The sequence below is a fragment of the Triturus cristatus genome, chromosome 5_1, assembly GCF_964204655.1.
Source record: "Triturus cristatus chromosome 5_1, aTriCri1.1, whole genome shotgun sequence".
In the NCBI taxonomy this organism is placed as follows: Eukaryota; Metazoa; Chordata; class Amphibia; order Caudata; family Salamandridae; genus Triturus; species Triturus cristatus.
The window spans coordinates 777,159,127-777,177,141 of NC_140587.1; positions in this window are offsets into that span (position 1 = coordinate 777,159,127).

The following is an 18,015-nucleotide window of genomic DNA, read 5'->3' on the forward strand; positions in this document are numbered from 1 at the left end:
ATGTTCATATCAGGCAATCTATCAATCGCAGCTGTTATTTCTATCCCTAAGTACCGTGCACTCTGAACCACCGGCGCATTAGAAGGGCCCATCGCAGCTGTTTGGACCACCTGGGTTTTCTGAGCATTAAGTTTATAGCCCGAGTACTGGCCATAGTGTTTAGCTACCTCTTTAATTGCTAAGAATGAAGCGGAGACATCTCTAGTTAACACTATAATATCATCCGCATATGCTAGGACTTTGAATTCGAATGTATTAATCCTAACAGGGACTACATTTGGGCAAAGTTCAAGTTTACTCAAAAATGGATCTATCTACAGGGCAAACAGCAGGGGCGAGCAAGGGCACCCTTGTCTAGTACCCCTGCTGATTGCAAAAGAACTTGAAACCTTTCCAGATATAGATAGGGTTGCCCGAGGTGTTATATATAGTGACTGCAAGGCATGAATAAAGTTGTCACAAACCCCCTTCCAATGCAGGACCCGCCAGAGAAACCGCCAGGCAACCCTGTCGAACGCCTTTTCGGCGTCCAGCACTCCCTCCAGCTCCCAACATAATTAAAATAAATGCTTGGTGGTGCCCCTCCACCAACTAGGGGTACCACCAGAATTCAAAACTATAAACAAATAGCCCTTGCAGGGCATTATAGGGCATACCTTGTCTGGTGTTATGAAAAATACATGAGAGCCTCCTGCCACTCATTTATTATTATTTGTTTTACTTTAAAAAATATATTTATGGGTGCCCTGGTGTCCACCCGAAGTTCCCACACCTTTTTATAATTTTGGATGCCACAGGGGGAGCCCCAGGGCCACCACACTGCCAGCTGGCTCCTCAGTCACTGCTGTGGCTGACCGTGGTCATCACAGTTGCGCTGGCAGGAGTCAGCTTATCAACTTTTCTCCCACTTGGGCTACAGCAGCATTATTCAATGCTCCCGCCAGCCAGGAGCAAAGCTGTGCTTTCTGCAGGGTGTACCCACACTCTTCTGGGCAGAAAACAGCAGTGTCTCAGGGGATGGGGTCCCCTGAACACTGCAGCCGTATTGTGCCCTGGGGGGATGGGGTCCCCGTGGACAATCTACGGCTTGGGTGAGGGCCTGATGCCCCCCATTAAAAAACACTGTCCCTGGGGATGGTGCCCCACTGTGACTCAGAGTTAATTATATCTTGAGGCCCGCCATGCACCACTTAGGACCTCACATATTGGTCTTTGGTCTGTTCTTGTGCATAAGACAGAGAGGGGGTTGTTTTCAGTAGCAGTGTTTTGCTGACATTCCTTAAGATGCAAGTAGGAGGCCTAGACTCTGAGGTGGAGAGAGGGGACAGGGTTCCTTTGTAAATTCAAATCAGCCTTTTGCTGAGAGGAGCTTACAATTGGTTTTCCTGTAGCACTGTAATTTAATAGATGGTGGGGTTGAAGGGTGGGACTGCAGTCTCTGCTGTTGAAGGTGAAAGGAATCCCTGAGGGTGAGGCCTGCCCTTTATCTTTCCCCTGATCACCCTTCAGTGGCTAATCACAGCTCACATCTCTTGGTGCCTCTGTTGTGCGTACTCACGGCTGGAGACAATACTGTGTGAGGAGCAGCACTCTGTACAATGTCTATGTCTAGGGAGCAGCCTGAAGAGGATACTAGAAAGGAGAACCATCCCAAACCGGTTCTGTTTATCTAAAATAAAAATTCATATTTATCTGTGAACATATTTTTGTCTTCATTTTATCCCAATGAAAGTGACGTCTTTATGGCACATTTGATTTACTTTTCTGCTTTACATTCTACATGACTCCAAAGCACCACAAGACAGTTTTGGCCATCACTGTTTTACTGATAAACATTAAAACATGGTTAGATTTGTCATTAGTGATAATTTGGGAAAACAATAGTGGGAAAAGATGAAAATGCCATTGTAATTAATGTGAATAAACAATGTAAAGACAAAGTGAAGGATGTACCCCTCAATGGGAAGTGTGATGCCTTTCAGTCTCCAACAGGCCGTGGCAATAGGTGTTCTACGCAAGGCACTGCTCTGCCCGTTTTTAAGTTTACACCCCATCCCTTTTGGCTAACTTCTATGGTTGAAGCAGATTGTGCTACATTTTGGAGTACCCACAAAATGAAATCTTGCTGAATTCCGAATTTTCTCTACTTTTCAGAAATGTATAGCTTTTGTGGTTTACAAATAGTTCCAGACGTCTTTCCCCCACACGTGCAAGTAGACAGAAACCAAGAGTGCAGTGCCACACCCGGCCACAGTGTCAACAACATAGAAGAGCTCAGTTCCACAGCTTTTTGTTGGCTCACTGATAGAATAGCGATGCTAAAAAAATTGATGTAAAAATATCGAAAAAATAGAGAATCCAAAAATATCGACTTGCTATACTTAAACAGGTAAGTACAAAAATATTGAATCAAAAATATCGAAGTTAAAAATATAGATGTAAAAAATATCGATTAAAAAATATAAATAAAATAATATATTTTAAATATAAAAAATATTAATATCTTTAACAAAATAAATTACATTTAGGTGCCGATTCCGATCCTGTAAAACCCGGGTACAAATGGTCGTACGGAGCGTTTTCTCCGTACGACTCGTACCCGGGAATTCCACCGTACAAACCAGCAAGTACAATTCGTACAGAAATACCATTTCCGTACGAATCGTAAAAAACACCGTATGGCTAAAAAATACATACAATTCCGATCCTGGACAGCATGTACGCGACGTCCGCACGGAGTCAGGCAGCATTTTACGGACCAGCAAGTACGATTCGTACCTACAGCACTCCGCACGGCTATATTTTTACGGGAGCCAAAAAGTGCCGGAAAAGCTAAGTACGCTGCGATGCATGAGGACAATGGGGCCCGCTACGTGACGTACATGCCATCACCCACATCGTACGTGTCATCATGTATGGTGCGTACCCCAACATTGCATATGTACGGACCGTACCCCCCACCCCTGTATGTACGGACCCTACCCCAACCCGCGTATGTCCGCACTGTACCCCAGGTGTACCCCCACCCACGTATGTCCGCACCGCACCCCAGGTGTACCCCCCACCCGCGTATGTCCACACCGTACCCCAGGCGTACCCCCCACCCGCATATGTCCGCACCGTACCCCAGGCATACCCCAATCCTCGCGTATGTACGGTCCGTACATACGCGAGGATTGGGTACGCCTGGGGTACGGTGCAGACATACGCGGGTGGGGGGTATGCCTGGGGTACGGTCCGTACATACGCGAGGATTGGGTACGCCTGGTGTACAGTGCGGACATACGTGGGTGGGGGGTATGCCTGGGGTACGGTGCGGACATACGCGTGTGGGGGGTACGCCTCGGGTACGGTGCGGACATACGGAGGTGGGGGTTATGCCTCGGGTACGGTGCGGACATACAGGGGGGTGAGGGGTACGGTCCGTACATACGGGGGTGGGGGTACGGTCCGTACATACGGGGGGTGGGGGGTACGGTCTGTACATACAGGGGTGGGTGGTACGGTCCGTACATACGGGGGTGGGGGGTACGGTCCGTACATACGGGGGGTGGGGGGTATGGTGCGGACGTACGCGGGAGGGGTGGGAGGCTGGGGGGCCGTACGACTCGTACCCTGGGCACAATTGTACTCGGGGTAGGGGTCATACAAAGTTCGCTCCGTATGGGGCCTTTTCCATGCACTTGTGTTTTCGGACGGGCGGTACAGATCGTACTTGCGCAATCGGACTTCAGTTTGACGAGTTGTAAGTAAACCTGTCCAGGGACGTCTCGTAGACTTTTCCCGAGGCGAAGTACGATTCGTACGTGGAAAATACATACGGATCGTACTTCGCCATTTGTACGGGACTTGTACGATTCATACGTAAAAAAATACGGATACGAGTCGTACGGGAAAAAAAATCCAGGATCGAAATCGACCCCTTAAAATACATTTGAACTAAATATAAAAAATAAACCTAATTTAAAAAAATATAAACACGCAAACATAATAATTTACACAAATTCATATATTTACTTTAAAATAATTTATTAACTATTGTCTTTATTTAATTTTTAAACTTTTAAATTATATAAAAATACAATATATACATATATCAATAATTTAAAATAAAAAAAATCTATAATTAATTAAAACATTAAACTAATAAAACAAAATTAATACTTACATTTCTCAATACAATAAATACAACAGTAGAGAAAATGTTGGAGAGCGAAATAATTAAATTTACTATTCCAACTGCAAAGAGTGAAATAGTAGGGAAAGTGTTGGATAGCCGAGGGGTAAAAATTACTATTCCCACTCCAAAGAGTGCACCAGAAGGGAAAGTGTTGGATAGCGGAGGGGTAAAATTTACTATTCCCACTCCAGTGAGTGCAAAAGTAGGGTAAATGTTGGATAGTGGAAGAATTACATTTACTATTACAACTCCAGTGAGTGCAACAGTAGGGTGAAATGTTGGATAGCGGAGGGGTAAAATTAATATTCCAACTCCAGAGAGTGCAACAGTAGGGAAAGTGCTGGATAGCGGAGGGATAATAATTACTATTCCCACTCCAGTGAGTGCAACAGTAGGGAAAGTTCTGGATAGCGGAGGGGTAAAAATTACTATTCCCATTCCAGTGAGTGCAACAGTAGGGCAAGTTCTGGATAGTGGAGGGATAAAAATTACTATTCCCACTCCAGTGAGTGCAACAGTAGGGAGAGTATTAAATAGCGGTGTGGTAAAAATTACTATTCCCACTCTTGTGAGTGCAACAGTAGGGAAAGTGTTGAATAACGGAGGGGTAAAAATTACTATTCCCACTCCAGTGAGTGCAACAGTAAGGAAAGTACTGGATAGCGGAGGGGTAATAATTACTATTCCCACTCCAGTGAGTGCAACAGTAGGGAAAGTGCTGGATAGTGGAGGGGTAACAATTACTATTCCCACTCCAGTGAGTGCAACAGTAGGGAAAGTATTGGATAGCGGAGGGGTAAAAATTACTATTACCACTCCAGTGAGTGCAACAGTAGGGAAGAGCTGGATAGCGGAGAGGTTAAAATTACTATTTCCACTCCAGTGAGTGCAGCAGTAGGGAAAGTGCTGGGTAGCGGAGAGTTACAATTATTGTTCCCACTCCAGTGAGTGCAACAGTAGGGAAAGTGCTGGATAGCGGAGGGGTAAAATTAGCATTCCCACTCCAGTGAGTGTAACAGTAGGGAAAGTTATGAATAGCGAAGGAGTAAAAGTTACTTTTCCCACTCCAATTAGTGCAACACTAGGGAAACTTTTGGATAGCGGAGGGGTAAAAATTACTATTCCCACTCCAGTGAGTGCAACAGTAAGGAAAGTATTGGATAGCGGAGGGGTAAAAATTACGAATCCCACTTCAGTGAGTGCAACAGTAGGGAAAGTATTGGACAGCGGAGGGGTAAAAATTACTATTTCCACTCCAATTAATGCAACAGTAGGGAAAGTGCTGGGTAGCGGTGAGCTAAAATTATTATTCCCACTCCAGTGAGTGCAACAGTAGGGAAAGTGGTGGGTAGCGGAGGATTACAAATTACTATTCCCACTCCAATGATTGCAACAGTAGGGAAAGTTCTGGATCACAGAGGGGTACAAATTACTATTCCCTCTCCAGTGAGTGCAACAGTAAGGAAAGTATTGGATAGCGGAGGGGTAAACATTACTATCCCCACTCCAATGAGTGCAACAGTAGGGAAAGTGTTGGATAGCAGAGAAACAAAATTTACTAATAACTTTTAAACAATTGAAAAAATATAAATCATCTTATAAATAAATAAACAATATTTAAAAAATATACGATTAAATATATTAAACATAGAAAAAAGAACACATATTATAATGTTAATTACATATACCAAAAAAGTACAAATATAATATAAAATAAGTTAATAAATACATTTATAAACAATATTTATTTAAAAGGAGCAAATATTAACAAACAAATTATTTAAAACATAAATGTATTTATTTTATTTCATACCCTATAACACTACACCAATATTAAAAGACATCACATTTTTATTTACATTTATTTCCATAATTAACATAATTAATAATGAATTTAAAAAAGATTCCTTATAAAAAAGATAGTAAACATTCACTGAATACACATTCTTTAACACTACAATATCTACAACTCACACCTAAAATTATTAACACAATTACCATAATCAATTGCTAAATAATTAAATTAAATTAAATGATAACTTATTAATAATTCATCAGTAATAAATTACTTCCCACCCTTCCCAACATGTACACCTATGAACATCACAACACACACATAACATGAATTACACAATTACCATAATTAATTTAATTAACACCTAATTATTGAATAATTAATACTACATTAATTTACACATTTAACACTATAACATCACAATTACCATAATTAATTTAATTAACACCTAATTATTGAATAATTAATACTACATTAATTTACACATTTAACACTATAACATCACAATTAAACAAATATTAATAAATAAAAATTATTCAATATATTTTATATAATTAAATTACCTCCCACCCTATTCCCCTATAAACCCACAACCCACTACAGAACTAAAATCCAAATTTCAAATTAAAAAAAATTAATAACTACTAAAAATAATCAACACATTTTATATAATGAAATTACTTCCCACCCTATTCCCCTATAAACCCACAACCCGATACAGAACTAAAAACGCACAACGTGGTAGGCACCGCGCGGTGCCTACCACCTTGTGCATGGAAATGTAAGGGTGTGCCATTTGTACCACCCCAGTGCACAACTGCCCCCCACCACAGAGGGGGTCCATTACGGGCCCCCCGAAGCCAGCCTCTGCCAGCCTTTCCATGGCGGTTCCACCGCCATGGAAAGGCTGGCTTACGCCAGTATTGTGATCGAGCGGGTGGTGCCTTCGAGGCACCGCCCCTATATCCCTGGCCTTAGACGCTCCACCAGGCAATCGTAACGATTGGCTGTGGCGGAAGCGCGGCGGGTGGGCTTTGCGCCCGCCACGCTTGCGGAACGATTACCCCTGCCATCCTGATGTGGTGGGGGTAAATGGGCTTGCAGATGGCGGAGGGACCGCCACCGCCAGGCCGGTGGTGGCAGTTCCTCCGCCATCATAATGAGCCCCTTAGATATTTTTTACATCGACATTCCTTACCTAAAATCGATATTCTTGACCACGAGAATTTCTTTGTCGATATTCCTGACCCACAATATTTTTACCACGATATTTGTGCAATTCGATATTTTTTACTCAATATTCTTTCTCTGCACCCTTTTTGTTGTATAGGCAATTCAACCTCCTGTGGTTCTCTTCCGCATTGTTGATACTATGTCCTGGTACAATACAGCACCCATTGGGCATCAATTCAATTAGAAAAGTGCAAGATTGCGAAAAACTGGCAGCAATTCAGTCAATTTTACTGAGCTCAATCTCGAAGTAACTAGTATAAAACTCATGCAAAATTGGCAAAATTATTATCCCTGAAAGAGCACAAATCCACCGCTCCAGAACCTACACTACAAGCACACCCCGGCAACCAGATATCACCTGCCAAAAACATCAAGCTAACTAAAAGCCTGTCAAATCCCAAGAACAACACCAGTGCACTTGTCCCACACACACACCAACAAGCCTGTATGCCCACACATGCAATAAATCAACAAGTTGATGCTGGATGCAGCCAACTGATCCACCACACCTTCTCTCTGAAAGATAGCCTCTAGTAATTTGCAGGGACCAATACGGTTAATACAAAATATCACCCAAATGCAGAGTGGTATTCTGAGGTACTGAGGGCCTCATTTATGAAAAGTGTCGCATTGCTGCGTGAAAACAGTGATGCAACACTTTTCAGTGCTCCCTCCTTGCGACACCGTGGATGTGCATATTTACTGTACGGTGCTCCATGTCGCAAGGATTTACAGATACGTCAGTATTCCTGACGTATCTGTAGGTGCAAAAGTGGCGCATTGCTGAGGTGTGTCTGAAAACCGATTCAACTCCAGCAATGTGTCCTTTCACATGGGGCCAGCCCCATGTGAAAGGGCCTGCGTCACTCCTTACACCTGCTGTAAGGCAGGTGTAAGGATTTGATGTAGTGGCGTCCTAGAAGTGTCACAGTAAAATATCATAGACTTCTAAGAGCCTTTTCTGTGGCAGAACTCCTACCCTGCATAAGTTATACCTGTCACAGATATAATGTAGCACAGGGGTTTACAAAGTGACACATCTGCCTAGATGCGTCACTTTGTAAATATGGCGCAGTGTGGCGCATTTTTACCCCACGCAGTGTCACAAAAAGTGGTGCAACGGCGGTGTAAGGGCCTCATAAATAGGGCCGTGAGAGTTCTCTCTCTCTCCACCAGACAACATAGTAATAGATTATAGAGTAAGCTCCTGAGATGCAGGAGAGCATCAATGAAAGGAGAAGAGAGGTTGTAATCTGAGCACACTTTAGAAAATCAGGAATGACAAAAAAAGAATCTTAAACAAAAGTAGACAGTAACGGTTTTTGGGCAGTTTACCTAACCAATCTTAATAAGGTATGTCTCTGATTTCGGCACAACGTTGATATGCTCTTTTTCACTCCATGTTCACAATAACAGGGCCTCACTATAAATTAATCACTTCCTCAATTTACCAGATCTATAACAGTCCAAGTCCTAATGAGATTCTGCAATTTTCGATCCAGGATGAAAAATTTTGACAACTATTTATGACGTCTAAAACTGATCTTTGAGTGATAACACATGGAGAGGTTCAAAGGCATATTGCACATCTTAGCTCCATGCCTTGGTACTGGAGTGCACTTAATGCTGCGGCTGTGACTTTTTGATTTGCATATAAATATTTCATTGTCATTAGTGGTACATTTTTTATATTATGTTACTGGCAGAGGCCTAGAATGTAAGATTGATGTAACTTTTCTGTTTTCTGACGCTTACAGTCTTATAGTTCTCCTTGACTGACACGACCTCAAGACATCTAGGCCCCCCTGAGACAGTGCTTACAGTCATGAGGGCAGAAGGCCAAAATACAAAGGAAGGCAGTGAAACAGACAAGGAGATGCAAGACTGAGGCTGCTAAGCTAATTGTCATGCGGAATATATAGGCATAATACAGAATGTTGTAAAAATTGGCTAGATGCACAGCTATATAACAAATGAAAATGAGATTGTAAAGCTACAGCCCGTCCATTACTTGCTATTCGTACGGTTTGCCAGTCACTCTCATTTTCTTGCTTCTCACTGGTCAGCAGCAGCTTGCCACGTCACCAGACTGCACTTCCTCTCTCTTCCCCCAGCTTCGGCTGTTCCCTGGAGCTTGGACCAAGTACCCTTTCCAGTTGGTGGTCATTGGCTGTTGGCCACTGTCCTTCCACTGGGCGTGCGCTTTCTGAGGTACTATTTTTTAAATTCCATCCCGCAATCCATACAAGTGCATGTGCTCGTCTTTCCACTCCCATCGTTTGTGCTCCCTATCACCTCACCCGTCCCACTGCAAGGCCCTCGTCAATCTAATATAACACACTGGCTAAAAGCATCAATATTTTTTGGTCTCAAATAACACACATTGCCATTGTAATCCCTTTCATTGAAATGAACTACTTTATGTGTGGATGTGCACCTTGTGAATGGAATGAATGCCTCACTCACAGCGAAGTTAGCCAATGGCTGAAGTGGGTTGGTCCACATTTTGTAACTTATGGTTGGTGGGAAAAATGTGAATGATATACTAACAGACCACTTGATGAAGAAGGCTGGCTGAGAGCCCCCAGAAGTAATTATTTTATGCAGATCATTTTAGTGAAATTAAATGGTCTTGGCTAAGGTTGGACCTAAACATGTCTATATAATAGACACACTGACTATCCTTTCTTTCACTGGCATTGGGTCTGTTTTACAGCTTCAATATTGTCTGCACTCCTCAAGAGTCATTGAAATCAGACAAAGAGTGATTGTATAAATCCAATGCGCTTCTCCTGTTTTAAAACTCCTTGACATGCCTCTCTGCTTCCCATTGGCCTCTTGCCACATGGTTGAATATCACTGCTCTAGAACCTCTTCCTACAATATACCATTGACATAAAGCTATCAAGACATAAACTAACATTAGTTCGCTAAATCAGTACGATTTTGGGCCAAACGTATTTTGAGGCCCTATTCGGAACAGCTTTGAATTTATGATCCAGTTTCCACTCTTTCATGTCCTCGTTTGCCAGGTCACTGACAGTGCACTGGCACACTTGTCCAAATTATTAATAAGTTTACATCTAATATTCAGCGATAGTGACAGTGTGTTTTCAATATTGTAACACAGCAGCAGCTCACTAATATTACAGCAAATAAGCTATGTAACACCCTTTCATTTCTCATATGTGAGGCCCTGTTGATCTGAAAGAGACCTTTTTATGGATATTGTATGAACCATAAAAAAAGAATTCTGCCAAATGTCTGTAATATATTCTCATACATCACCCACAGTAAAAATAAATGAAAGGAAAACAGTATTTAAAACAATCTGTTTAAGAATTATTCAAGGTCATCAGGGCAAGACTCTCTGCAGAACAGAGCTGTCTCTATCAGGGGGCCCCTAAATGGTTGGGGCCCTGGACCAGAGCCCACTTTGCCCATGCCTTAAAACAGTCCAGCACTAACAAAGAGTGGCATGTAAGAGAAATTTAGTACCTTCAGAGCAAAAAAGTAATTATTTTATATTGTATTTTGCTGATTTTCCTTACAAACCCCATGTATAATGCATGTTTGTAATTGACATATTAGTACAGAACTGCATGCAATAAAAAGAGATTTCTCACAATATGCATGAATGAGCACATTAAATGAATCTAATGGATATTGGGAAAGGGACCGACACAGCAAACTTAGCTAAAAAAAAGCTGTGTCTGAAGAGGTTCTTGTCAGCATATTCTTAAAGATGTAAGAGTCACTATGGCTGCTAGCTCCTACAAAGAGTGGGCCATGTTGGACACCATGGTTTGTTTTCATCTATTTCTTTTCCTCTAATGAATGGAAAAGGCAGCCAAAAGCCCTCTGTGAAGGATGAGTGTTTCCTGACCGAACAGTACACGAGATATGAGAATGGTACATTAGACAAAGCGCACAGGACAGGGACATCTGAAGCATAGAGGCCACACATAGTCCACACATAGAGCTCTTGGAGGTTGTGTGGGTGCGGGAGCTCTTTTGCGGAAGTTGAGGGAGACCCTAGTTGCTTGATTCTGGGTCTGCAGCAGCTGCCTGTTAGACCATTTAAATTGTGTTGGCGGGGAATAAAAAAGGGGTCTCTTATTGAGGGAAAAGCTATTCCACTCAATCACAGTTTAGGTCGAGCCTAGCGGCAGTGTACATGTGCTGCTCGCTCTGCGAGACTGCTCTAGTAGAATATGGGAGAGAAGCTGTGCCTACTCTCCTCCCATATTTGTCATTGGCGTGTGTTATTGTCTTTCGTAAATACTGCATTCGGATTAGTTAATAGGCTTGTTAGTCCCTCCCCAGTACGGCCTTGTCTTCATTTGTACCCTCCCATGGCACTGGCCCCTTTACTTCGGTTGTTACCCAGGACATATTATTTAGTTTGTAAGCACTATTTACTTTATTGAGTTTCTCTTACTGCAGGCCGGATCTGCGCTGCTTCATCTGAAACCGCTTGTGTTTTTTTAAGCAGTACGGCCGCCCCTGTAGCACGGCGCCCGCTTTCAATCACTTTAAGCCGGCATTATCTCGTGTCGGATTTAACCCAGCAAGTAAAATGGATTTAGAAATGATTATCAAATTAAGTCATGTGAATTCCAGGTAGCACATAATCCTGTGCTAATGGGATGAAGCTGAAAACGGCACCTCAGTGTTACATGTGATCTGTACTAAAGCCACCTGACGGGTTGTTTTCAAAATCCTATTTTATTAACAACAACACCAATACCACCACAACCAATACCACCACCAATACCACCACCACCAATATCACCACCAATACCACCACCGTTGCCAATACCACCACCAACAACAACAACAATACCACCACCACCACAACCAATACCACTATCACCACCAATACCACCACCACCAGTACCACCACCATCAACACCACCAATACCACTATGACCACCAATACCACCACCACCACCAATACCACCACCACTGCCAATACCACCACCACCAATACCACCACCACAATCAATACCACCACCACCACCATCACCACCACCAATACCACCACCACCAATACCACCAACATCACAACCAATACCACCACCACCAATACCACCAACATCACAACCAATACCACCACCACCAATACCACCACCAATATCACCACCACCAAAACCACCACCAATACCTTCACCAAAACCACCACCAATACCAATACCACCACCATAAAAACCACCACCATCAATATCACCACCACCAATACCACTACCACCAATACTAATACCACCACCACCAATACCACCAACAATACCACCACCAATACTATCAATAATACCACCGCCATTACCACCACCAGCACCACCAATACTACCACCAATGCCACCACCAATATTACCACCAATACCACCACCACCAATACCATTACCACCAATACCACCACCACCAACACCAATAAGACCACCAGCAATACCACCACCAACACCACCCGGTAAGCATAAGTATCTCATAATATTCTTACCTTAAAGGCGTGTTTTAATTCTAATAAACAAAAAAAGAGTTCAGCCCCTCTAAACCAATGGGACAGGGTATCAATTGACACTAAAACAAAGAGACTCCTCCCAGTTATTGATAAGAAAGAATATAGGGCAGTGTTCATATTGTGCAAGAAAACATTACAACAGTATTACACAAATATACATGTCATTTATTGCATATAATTCTTTTTAAACTATATATAATTTAGAAATCACCACATTTTATATTAAAAATGATAGATGGGAAGACAAAATATAAAACAACAAACATAGAACACAACCATGACATAGTCTTCTACTAACAGGTCGTTATGTACAAGAGGTGATAATATCAATCTCAATCACATTTAGTCTATAAAGTAGTAAGATCCCATAATTTCTTAATGCATTTCGGTGTTACATGTGATCTGTACTAAAGCCACCTGACAGGTTGTTTTCAAAATCCTATTTTATTAACAACACCACCAATACCACCACAACCAATACCACCACCAATACCACCACCACCCATATCACCACCAATACCACCACAACCAGTACCACCACCAATACCACCACCACCCAAATCACCACCAATACCATCACCGTTGCCAATACCACCATCAACAACAATAACAATACCACCACCACCACAACCAATACCACTATCACCACCAATACCACCACCACCAGTACCACCACCATCAACACTACCAATGCCACTATCACCACCAATACCACCACCACCAATACCACCACCACAATCAATACCACCAATACCACCACCACCACCAACACCACCACCATCAACACCACCAATACCACCACCAATACCACCATCTCTACCACCACCACCAATACCACCACCACCACCACCAATACCACCAACATCACAACCAATACCACCACCACTAATACCACCACCAATATCACCACCACCAAAACCACCACCAATACCTTCACCAAAACCACCACCAATACCACCACCAATACCACCACCAATACCACCACTAGTACCACCACTAGTACCACCAATACCACCACCACCAATACCAATACCACCACCATAAATACCACCACCATCAATATCACCACGACCAATACCACTACCTCCAATACTAATACCACCACCACCAATACCACCAACAATACCACCACCAATACCATCAATAATACCACCACCATTACCACCACCAGCACTACCAATACTACCACCAATGCCACCACCATTACTACCACCAATACCACCACCAACACCACCCGGTAAGCATAAGTATCTCATAATATTCTTAACTTAAAGGCGTGTTTTAATTCTAATAAACAAAAAAAGAGTTCAGCCCCTCTAAACCAATGGGACAGGGTATCAATTGACACTAAAACAAAGAGACTCCTCCCAGTTATTGATAAGAAAGAATATAGGGCAGTGTTCATATTGTGCAAGAAAACATTACAACAGTATTACACAAATATACATGTCATTTATTGCATATAATTCTTTTTAAACTATATATAATTTAGAAATCACCACATTTTGTATTAAAAATGATAGATGGGAAGACAAAATATAAAACAACAAACATAGAACACAACCATGACATAGTCTTCTACTAACAGGTCGTTATGAACAAGAGGTGATAATATCAATCTCAATCACATTTAGTCCATATAGTAGTAAGATCCCATAATTCCTTGATGCATTTCGGTGGTATTCCTATATACTAAGCCACCTTCTTCAGGACAACATATCTTTGTTAAAATAGATCTTACCTTTTACACAAATGCACTTGCAACCTATACCATCAAAACAGACTTTTAAAAAAAATTGTGTATAAGTGCCTTTCATATAGGAGATTGCACTATTATTATAGTATTGTTGTCGCCGAGGTGATGGGTTTAAGCAAGAGCTTTGTTCTACAATGATTAAACAGTCCCCATTAATACTATAAATAAAAACCCATCTCATGGTGTCTAGTGTGTCCACCAGTGAGGTACTCAATCAGCAACAGAGCAATGCACCACCCGGCCTACACCCCACATCTGATCTAAAGTGATCCCATTTCCTTTGCGATGACACATTCATTAAACTTAAACACTGTATAGTGTCCAACCACCACCAATCAAGCACATCAGTATGCTCTGTGTTTCCAGGACATAAAAAGTCCCTCATGGATCTGCTGACCACATCACATTACCATGTTTCACTTCAAAAGGGGATCACAAAATCATGTTGTCCATTCTTAAATTAGACAAAATTTCACTGCAGTATCCTTATTAGGGACAAGGTCCAAAATATGGCCATCCGGTTTTAATTCACGCCCAATAAGTATTATAAATGGTGATATAATCACTCCCCTACAAGGTAAATGAGAGTATATAATGTAAAAATACTTACTCTGCCGGACCTTAATCTTACACATAAGGTAAGAGTGTGTGGGAACACAATTGGATGAATTTATATAAAGTCAGGACTCTGATTTATGGGATCCAACCACATGCAGCTCCTGATTTCATGACCTTTACCACTGATATTTTCACGTACTTTAAGGAGATTAAAAATGTCCAGAAAAGTACGGCTGCGATCCCGCTCCTGGTAAAACTTATAATCTGGTGGAGCAGTATCCCACCACAATTTTCGTCCTGGAATACCACCCTGTCTCATTTGTAATGGGCTATTGAGTTGAGCTTACATAAGACAACTAAATTTTACATTAATTATTTACCACCAATATACTTCTCTTTCATGCCCTGTTACCTGCAGTATGTGGATGTTTTGTTGAAGCACTACAGCTGACAAGTCTCTCTTTTGTGCTAATTAAATCAATACCTTTATTCTGAAGGTCATTTCTATTTGTAATTATTCTTAGGTTAGTCCACAGGTTTGCTTGTCATATTTTTGCTTTAGGCTCTTCTTAGCTCTCCCAACCCCCAACCCCCTCAGTGCTTTCTGCTGTATTGAGCATTGTCTGTTAGTATTTATGTGAACGCTATTGCATTTACCCATGTCTTGCACACTGAACTCTCTTGTAATAATATTACAGGACCAGAAGAATGCAGGAAGATCTAGCTGCAGTGAAAAGTTAATACATAACCTTCCTAGTCCTCAAAAATGCTAATACCATAATACTCAGAGGCCAGGCAGTTGATTGTACCTCAATCTGGCTGTAAAATAGTTCCCTTAAACTACTTGACCATCTTACACTCACATGAGACAGAGCCCCTGTGAGTCTTGCTCATCATTTAATACTGTACCAGTCCACATCAATAAAGCACCCATCACCAACTGAGCAGGCAGTGATTAACTGAGAAGATCTGCTGCACACTGATGGCCACTGGAGGGCTCTAATTTTGATCCTGATTACGAGTTTGCTGGTGTGGGAGTGGGACTGCCCCGCTCCGCACTGCCAAACCCTTGGTTGAACTGCCCACCAGATTAGGAGTTTTCTCCTGGTCTGGAGGGCGGATCTTTGGCGTTCCCACCGCAGTGCCTATGAAATAGGCACAGCAATGGGAACGTCAAAACCAGTACCTGCACGGCATGGACTGCTGCAGTCCATGCCGTGCATGTATGGGGTGCCTGCACACAGGGAGGCACAACATGTGCCCCCCTGCATGCATCCCCAAGCCCAGAGGCACCAAGGGACCCTGAAGGGCCCACTGTGTTTCCTCTCCGCCACAGTTTTCATGGGGGTGGAACTGGCATGAAAACCGCAGTGGAGAGGGAACTTGTAATATGCTACCAGGGATCTCTGATTCCTAGCCGTTGCGGCAGTCTCAGGGTGTCCCAACCGCCCTAGTCGTAATAGGGTGGTCGGAAGACTGCCACGCCCCAGCGCCATACACGTAAGTAGCCCCGTAGTCTACAACTGTAGATCCCAACAGACTATAATCTATGACCACTTCTTGTCATCACCGGTGACATTCAGATATGGAATGATATTACCAAGTCCATCCTAGCAGAACTGTCCACCATTCAGGACCACAAACTTTAAACAAGATATCTCAGAACAGACATCCCAGTGCAGTAACCAGCTAAGTGGACTATGAGCTTAAGCAATACCAAGAAGGAACCTGCAGAGCTGCTGACAGCTGCCTGCTTACTGAAAGCCATAAACTGCACCCTATCTACCAAACTCCTTCAGCCCTTTACACTTCTAAGCGCTGTCTCCCACAACACGATAACCACACCTCTGTGCTCATCACGCACGACATGGAAACACTTCCCACATGTCGTCAAAACAAAGACAACACACTTCCCACCAAACACCCTCTGTGGTGTAGAATGCTAGCCACGTAGGCAAGCGTTGTCAGCGCCCCACATTGGGGTAGCAAGCGCTATACACATTTTACAAACATTACAAGGACTGTCTTTTATCTTTTTGTCATGAACACGCTCATCTTTTCCCAGTCATGATTTCGCATCCATGCGTTTACAGCCGAAATCAGACAGCGTGTTCATTGCTTTCTTTAACAATATCTCTCTGCAGTGTTTGTTTTAGATTGCGCTCACACTGCGATGGCTATCTGCTTGTTTATTGGATTTTTATAGGAGGAAATCCCTTTGATGAATAACTGGTAAGACACAGGTGAAAGCCGCTGAACTCCTAATCTGTTTTCGCATCAGGGTTAAGTGAACAGATGAAAAAGAAACGTGAACACAGTGGCAAACTGCGCGGGCAACTTCGAGCTCGGAGCTCTGTCCAAAGTAATCTTTGTTTAATAATCCTGTCATTTTGATGATACAGCGCTCCTCTGGCAATTTAAGCATGTTATCTCGTTCCACTTTCAGCATCATTAATGGCGGCGAGATAAGGTAATGGATTGTTGAAAACAAGATCTTCATGAGAGGAAAAATGCGATAGCGTTTTAACCACAGCTCAGTTAAGTACTGTGCATCAACTGTGGAGCACGCGCTTCGAGCCTCGCGCATGCCCAGAACGCTCACAGTTGCCACAACTTCTTCCTCCAGCCTTACACAACAAACGGAGCAGCAACTTATCCGACCACCTGCGAAGCGCTTTGGGGACCCACCAAGGGGAAGGAGAGTTCTATAGAGATGTTACAACTATACAATACCAGTTTCTAGTCAAAGCAAACTATGGTTTCGAATGCCATAAATATGCTAATGACACAGAACCTATTTATTTATTATTTATTACAGGAAGTACTTGTTGCCTTTTGTCCACCTCAATAGGGACCTTCACAATCATTGATTTATGTCTGGGCTCCAGAAAGGACGTCCTTGGGTGTCTGGCTCAGGATCCAGAGTGCTGGTGCAGACAAAAGGGGGTCATTCGGCTAGTGAAATAAGTGAGTGC